Source organism: Leguminivora glycinivorella, chromosome 16, assembly GCF_023078275.1.
Source record: "Leguminivora glycinivorella isolate SPB_JAAS2020 chromosome 16, LegGlyc_1.1, whole genome shotgun sequence".
Lineage (NCBI taxonomy): Eukaryota > Metazoa > Arthropoda > Insecta > Lepidoptera > Tortricidae > Leguminivora > Leguminivora glycinivorella.
In genome coordinates this window covers 15,435,767-15,443,706 of record NC_062986.1, presented here as the reverse complement: position 1 = coordinate 15,443,706, position 7,940 = coordinate 15,435,767, and the positions used below count along the sequence as shown (strand labels likewise).

General features: G+C 36.5%; 1 long non-coding RNA gene across 1 annotated transcript; it reads right to left on the bottom strand.

Annotated features, from left to right (window-relative positions):
* Positions 1-335: 335 nt before the first annotated feature.
* On the bottom strand, positions 336-7,338 carry LOC125234539. The gene is made up of 3 exons (XR_007178012.1): positions 7,283-7,338; positions 7,010-7,125; positions 336-612 (listed from the first exon to the last, which is right to left on the bottom strand). It is a non-coding gene; the product is annotated as an uncharacterized LOC125234539 (long non-coding RNA).
* Positions 7,339-7,940: the final 602 nt, after the last annotated feature.

The window sequence follows — 7,940 nt, the reverse complement described above, 5'->3', positions numbered from 1 at the left end:
CCAGAGGTTGTTTGAAATTCTTTTTTATACCTTTTACAATGAAAACCATGGCATGGTTGGCGATTTTTAATTTATCATCGTGGCTTACAAAACCTTTCAGTTCATCTGTTCCAGGGTTATATTGAACATGAGGTGTCAGTGACATTTCATCGAACATTAAAGTGCACAATCGGTCTTCTTCAATGAGCTCATCAACAGTTTCTTTTAATTTTTCAAAAATGCAATTGTTAATACCTGGCAATATTTTTATGTCGCACAAGTTTTTCAATGATTTTGCTGATGATAATTTAAAATATTTATACAATAAATTATAGCATTTAGGGCTTTTCTTGAAAATGGATAGCGCCAATACTTTTTCTTCCATGTTATATCTTCTTCCTTTTGGTTTTTTTGATGCTTGGCGTTATTGCATGCCCGTAAAAATGCGGCATGATCGGCTCATATTTTTTGTAAATCTTGCCATATCGTCAGATCTATGTAACAGGTTAGAAACCGTGGCGAGTCTTGCTTTTTTATGTCCTGCCTGTTTCACTGACTTCCTCAACTTGTTCTTTAAACTTCTGATGTCCTTTTGTGCAGATTTACTTTCCTTGTGCAGGAACTGTGATGAACCTGCAGTTATAAATAAGAATTAGGAAAAAATTACTTGTTATCAAAATTAATAATTCAATGACATATGGACAGGCAGACATGATGAAACTATATGGGTTCCGTTTTGTACATTTTTGCTACGAACCCATAATATATGACGACCGATCTGGTGCGTAATGACCCTAAGGCCGTTATCACAGTATCCGACCCGATATCGGATGTCGGATGGATTTCAGTAGAAAAAACCCAATATGGCGCCTGTAATTAATGTATAGGATATCGGTCCGACATTCAATATCGGATCGGATAATGTAATAATTTTTAAGAAAAAAAAAACGCCGCCTTTGGGGTTCTGGTGATTGATATACATATTGGTACCAAATTTCAGCTTTCTAGTGCTAACGGTTACTGAGATTATCCGCGGACGGACGGACGGACGGACGGACGGACGGACGGACAGACAGACACGGCGAAACTATAAGGGTTCCTAGTTGACTACGGAACCCTAAAAACATTATTTTGTTATAAAATCGTTATTTTTTGTATGAAAAGGAGCAACGATTTTTGCAGAAACGATTAACACGGAAATGATATACGATTTGCCCTAGTCGCTAGGAGCAAGAAGAAGTATTGCATAGATTTCATCGAGGAAACCGGCCACTTCCCCTTCTCTTCATATTCATATTCGTTTATTGCAGTCATGTACATGCATTACGTCTAGGACTTATGACTATGTTACATGGACCCGGGTAGGGTAAAGCAATTTAGTACATACTTATAACTTATAACTAACACTATCTACTCGCACAAATAAATTTTGCCTGCACAACATATTATTCTAACAGTTAAATATTCAGTCGTAGTAAAATTTATGTCAAACTTAAGTTTTAATCAGCATTATTAATATAAATTATTTAAGTATAGGCAGGTACAATAAGTTTAGGTAACATCATAGATTAGCGTCGTTAAGAAATTCGTTCACAGTGTAGTAGCACTTATCAATTAGCAGCTTCTTAAGATTATTTTTAAAGGCGGTTGGATTTGTTTCTAGTTTAATTTTTCCGGGAATTTTGTTAAAAATATCTATAAAACGGGAATGAGGGCTGTTTCTATGCATTTGCAAGCGCGACTGTGGTATTGCTAGTCGGTTCTCATGCCGCGTTTTCATGGTACGGTTTGGTGCGTCCTTTATTTGTCTAAAAAGGTGTGTATGGTTTCGAACGAATATTGCTACCTCCAAAATGTATATAGATGACAATGTAAGCAGTTTTTTTTGAATAAATAAGGGTTTACAGCTTTGTCGGGGGCGGGCGTTAGCAAGAATACGCAAGCACTTTTTTTGCATTAAGAATAGGCTGTGGGCATCGGTACTGTGGCCCCATAGGATCACCCCGTATCTTAACCATGCATAGGCGTAAGCAAAGTATGCTGTGAGGGCAGCCTCGTAGTCAGTATTTACTTTTAGTATACTTAACGCATAGATAAAACTTGATAGCTTCGACTTTGTGTTTTGGATGTGAACTTTCCAGTCGACGTTAGAGTCGATCGTCAGTCCTAACAAGGTAAATGTGCTAACTTCTTCTATTTTCTTGCAGTCTTTAAAAAGATTAATTTCTAGATCTTGCTTTTGCCGCGGTTTAAATTGTATAACTTTTGTTTTCTTTAAGTTAATATCTAGGCTATGATCTGTGAGCCATTCTGAAATCGCGTTTATAGACTTTTCTAGTTGGTTATTACATTCAAGGCTAGAAGAGCATTCTAGAAGTATTGAGATATCGTCCGCGAACATGACACATGTAGTATTAAGGGCCCTTGGTAGGTCGTTCACGTATAATAAAAATAGTACACATCCTAAAACGCTTCCTTGAGGAATTGATGTCTTTATATCACGGATATTAGATGGTACGGAAAGGATCTCGCCTGTGTCGGTATTTGTGTGTTCTATCTCCACGAATTGTTTGCGGTTATTTAGGTATGAGGAGAACCATTTATGGGCTATACCCCGTACCCCACACTGGTACAATTTATCTAAAAGTATTTTATGTGAAACTTTTTCATACGCTTTTGTTAAATCCAATAATAGGCCTACGGCGTATTTTTTGTTGTTTATAATGTTAAGTACGCTTTGTATGTAACTATAGACAGCAAGGGTTGTGGAGTGGTTTTGTCTAAAACCGTGCTGGTTCTCATCTAGTATTTGATATTTATCTAAAAAAGAATATAATCTATTTGACATTATTTTCTCAAAGATTTTTGAAATTGTAGGTAAGAGAGATATTGGTCTGTATTGGCTTATGTCATCCTTTTGCCCACTTTTTTTGTATATAGGTTTTATTTTTGATACCTTGAGTTTGTCGGGAAATATCCCCTCACTAAATGATTTGTTAATTAATAAAGTTAGAGGGCCTACCAGTTCAGTTGCGCAAACTTTTAATAAGCAGGTAGGTATATTGTCGTAACCAAAACTTCGTTTATTTTGAAGACTGTACCGGCCGGCCCGGTTCCGTCGGTATGTTGGCATTGTTGCCGAGAGCAGGTGATATACCTACGCTCGCAAAGTACTCATTGAACGCATCAGCTATAAGGTTGGGCGAATTTATTATAGATCCGTTGATATTTATTTTTAGATTTTCGAAACGCAAGTTTGAGTTTTGTCTTTTGGTAGTATCTTTTATTATGTCCCACATGGCTTTAGTTTTGTTCGGCGCTTTATTCATTTGGTTAATGTAGACCTGTTTTTTTGACATTTTAATGCATTTTTTTAGAATTTTCCCGTATTTTTTGCAGTAATTACTAAGTGTTTTATCTTTTATTTGATTATTAAGTGTTCTTAAAAGTCTTTTATTTCTACATGCAGTTTTTATGCCGGCGGTTAGCCACGTTTTTTTATTAAATTTCGATTTTACCTTTATATATTTTATTGGAATGACATTGTGGAGAATTTCTTGTAGCTTATCATGAAATATATTATAATTCACATTAGTATCAAAATTTATTGACATTAACTCATACCAATTTACTTTCTTCAGCGCTTCTTTAAACAATTGTATATTTGTGTCGCAAAATATTCTTTTGTAAGTAAATTTTTCAACCGCTTTGCGCACTGTACACCGGTAATTATATGAGTATAACACACTTCGGTGGTCAGATAAACCGTTTTCTTCTACCTTTATTGTACAATCAGAGCAGTTTGAAAATATTAAGTCAATACATGATTCAGAATTGTTATTTATCCTAGTTGGCTGCTTAACAAGTAATTTATAATTATAGGAGGACATTTCAGTTAGTAAATCTTGAGAAACAGTATTATTTTTGAGCATATTTATGTTAAAATCTCCTCCTATAACTATACGCATTTTTGTTTCTTTACATTTAATTTTACATAACATTGTATTCAACGTGTCGAAAAAAGTAGTCATATTTCTATCTGGCCTATATATGTTAACGATCATGAGGCTATATTGAGGTATTTCTATCGCACAGCATTCTATGTTACCTTCAATTGATAAGTCCGCTATGTCCTGTCTATCGATGTAGTTAATATTATCCCTTACGAGTATCGCCACCCCGCCACCTGGGCGCTCTCGTCGGTGGTATGCTGCAGCAACTTCGTATCCGTTTATGTGGATTAGATTTTTTTGCGCTTCAGAAATCCACGTCTCCGTTAGGCATATAGCTAGAAAGTCGTTATCATGCACGAATTCTTCAAGAAGATGAGATTTATTTTTCAAACTTTGCATGTTTTGGAATAATAGATTAATTTCTTCCGAATTACTTACGAAAAAAAGGACCATTTTGCAGATCTATATTATTGTTGTTCTGTTGGGCGGTCTGTGATCCATTCAGGGTTTTATGTTGCGTAAGTTCAATAGATAAATTTGTACTTTGCTGCTCGTGATTAGAGTTGCTTGCTTTTATTTTATAACTATCATTGAATAGGTAGTGATTTGCCATAGAGTCCACGGTATATTCTTGACCGTCGATTATCAGTTTTTCATTTCTTATAATGGCATGTCTGCCGCTGGCTCGCGCTTGTATCAAGCCTTTTCTCAATGTTTTTCTTTCCAGTAGCGCTTTCTTGTCCAAAACAGTCGAGATTGCAATTCCAGTGTTCTTGAAATATTGTTTATTTTGAAGTATATAGGTCGTTACCCTCTTGCTGATAAATTCGACGAGTACTGGACGCCGACGCCCCTGTTTACCTAATCGTTTTATGTCTTCGATATAGCTGTTTACGTTCACTTCTAATCTGTCATAGAAAATATTCGTAATTCGCTCATATAGGTCATGTGACGTTTCATAGTGGTATTCGGTTAATCCGTAAATAATAATTTTTTTGGCGTTACTATCGACGGGCTCGTTGTTGGTGGACAATTTCGTAAGCAGACGATTTTCTAAGTCACTTAATTCAGATTTTAAATTTCGTTTTTCAGATTCAAGTGACTGAATCCTTGTGTTTGCTTGATTAATTAGGTTTTTTAGTCGTTCATGTTCCTGGTTCATATCCGTTAATTTTACTTCAACTTCCGCCCTTAGTTCATTAATTGCGTTAATAACTTCAGATTTAATTGTCTTTTTTAGGTCTGTAAGCATATAATTGTTGTTAGCCTCGAATTTCATGTCCAAAAGGTTCGAAATGCTCTCCAGCGTGACAGGTTTTGCTTGTAAAGAAATAGGGTTTGGCCCGTAGGTGCTTGGGGTTGCGTTGACGCGTAAACTAGTTTCCCTTAGGGTTTTGTTAGGGCTTACATAAAGAGTATCACCTTGCAGGTCGTTTTCGTCTAGTAGGTGGTCCACGGACATGTCCAGTTCGCTTAATGATGCTGATAGTTTTTGACCTGGTGGTGTACTGTTGTTATTTTTCCTATATGTTATGTTAGAACACTCTGAGCAGCGCCATGAGCGTTTGATTTCATAATTTTGAGCCATATATTTCGCCGTAGTTATAAGCAGGCATCTGTAATGGTAACATTTTTTGCAAACTGTGCATTTTAGTATTTCACTTTGTTCGATTATTTCAGAACATAGTGCACATTTTTCCATCTTGAGGGTATGCTTTTTTATTTCGCCGTGTGTAAGCAGGACCGCTGCACTTTAGTTTGAGTATGCGCGACAAGGACAACTAACGGCCGCGATAACGGCCGGTCAGCTGTGCGCTATGGCGTTTAATTGGATTTTATTTCATCTTAGTTATTTCACCAAAATTGCACTTTTCAAAGATAGTTCACGAATAATATTTAGCAGGTCACATACTTCACGTATCTAGATTCCACTTTAATGCAAATATCACTTAGGGCACAACTAATTTCGTATATTTTGATTTTATTTGAGCGGCGATACAAGGTACGTGTGCGCGCGCGATCGCGCTCTTTGTGGGGAGTAGTCACGTGCGATTTCATGACTATTGGGGTAAATCGGATCAGTTTGACCCAAGGAACAATTTTGCCAAGCAGCGTCGCCACAGGCAAAAGTGCAAAGTCGCTGGCCTTACTTATCCTACTGGTCACCAAACACAAATATGGCAAAGGGAAAATGAGCATAGTTTGAAAATTATAAGTTCTAGCTAACAAAGACAATATTGTAGGGAATTTTATAGAGAATATACTTCTTTTAGACGTTATTATTGTAGCTTTTACGGTTTTCATGGAAATATAAAAAAACTGAAAACAGGGATACAAAAGTGGGGGGAAAGAGGGGAAACATTGACAGCTCGGCGTGTTTCTACTTCTATTTTTTCTTATAACCCTATAAGCTACATACATGCCCTATAAGCTACATAAATTTCATGCTTTCTGCCAGACGGGACTGGTTAAGAACTCGTACTAAATCGCATATCAAACACACAGAGCCCGTTTCTTAACCGCAATTGATGTAACATCTATTGCAGGTGTATGGGATTTTTCAAAAAAAGTTACGAAATAAAAAAACTAACCATGCTATTCTGTTTCCTATAATGGACCTAACCACAGATATAAACCATAGATCAAGCAAACGTATCTACTTAGCGTGTCAAATGAACTCAGTGAAATCCACTGAGTTGTCCGTCTTTACTCGCAGCTTGCAGCTTTCGAGCGTCAATTTTTGTAAGTTGAAGTCAACCAAAACATAAAAAATGCCTTGTTACGTGATATTCAATTGCAACAACACAAAAATTATGAACAATCAAGAGCCTGAGACATATTCAAAATTACAGGCAAGAATCAACTTCAGTACAAAATTTGACACGCTCGGCCCCTATACAAATATATGAATTTGTTTCTTCTATCTAAATTAAGTTCTGTGGACCTAACTATATGCCGAAGTTAACGGAATTCAATAAAAATATGGTGTATAATTATTTACCCACCTTCAAAATTCACACATGCCACCGGGCATGCTACTTTTTGCTCTGGTGTAATGTAAAGTGATGGTCACAAACCTTTTTATATATCTTCCAAGGGTCAGTCTCCTTCAGTTTCTATCCAGCAATTGACAGCCAAATAGCAAATAACTCGACTTTTCTTTCCGGATGAGGAATACCGTGCATGGGTGCACCTGCAACATATGTGGTGGTAAACCGTCTTGTTTAATCTTATAAGAAAAATTATAAATATCCAAAACGCATAGGCCAAGTGTATGCACCACAACGCAATAAATATGAAGAAATAATTACCACGCAAATGGAAAATGTATCAAAAACTACTTTACTTACCCAAATCCGCACAGCTGAAAATGCAATACCGTTTATTTCTGCCGGGTTCACTCATTAGGGTTCCGTAGTCAACTAGGAACCCTTATAGTTTCGCCATGTCTGTCTGTCCGTCCGTCCGTCCGTCCGTCCGTCCGTCCGTCCGTCCGCGGATAATCTCAGTAACCGTTAGCACTAGAAAGTTGAAATTTGGTACCAATATGTATATGAATCACGCCGACAAAGTGCAAAAATAAAAAATGGAAAAAAATGTTTTATTAGGGTACCCCCCCTACATGTAAAGTGGGAGCTGAAATTTTTTTTCATTCCAACCCTAACGTGTGATATATTGTTAGATAGGTATTTAGAAATGAATAAGGGTTTGCTAAGATCGTTTTTTGATAATATTTATATTTTCGGAAATAATCGCTCCTAAAAGAAAAAAAAGGGCGTCCCCCCCCCTCTAACTTTTGAACCGTATGTTTAAAAAATATGAAAAAAATCACAAAAGTAGAACTTTATAAAGACTTTCTAGGAAAATTGTTTTGAACTTGATAGGTTCAGTAGTTTTTGAGAAAAATACGGAAAACTACGGAACCCTACACTGAGCGTGGCCCGACACGCTCTTGGCCGGTTTTTTTTAACAAGAAATTAACAAAATCACAATTTCGAATTTGAATTG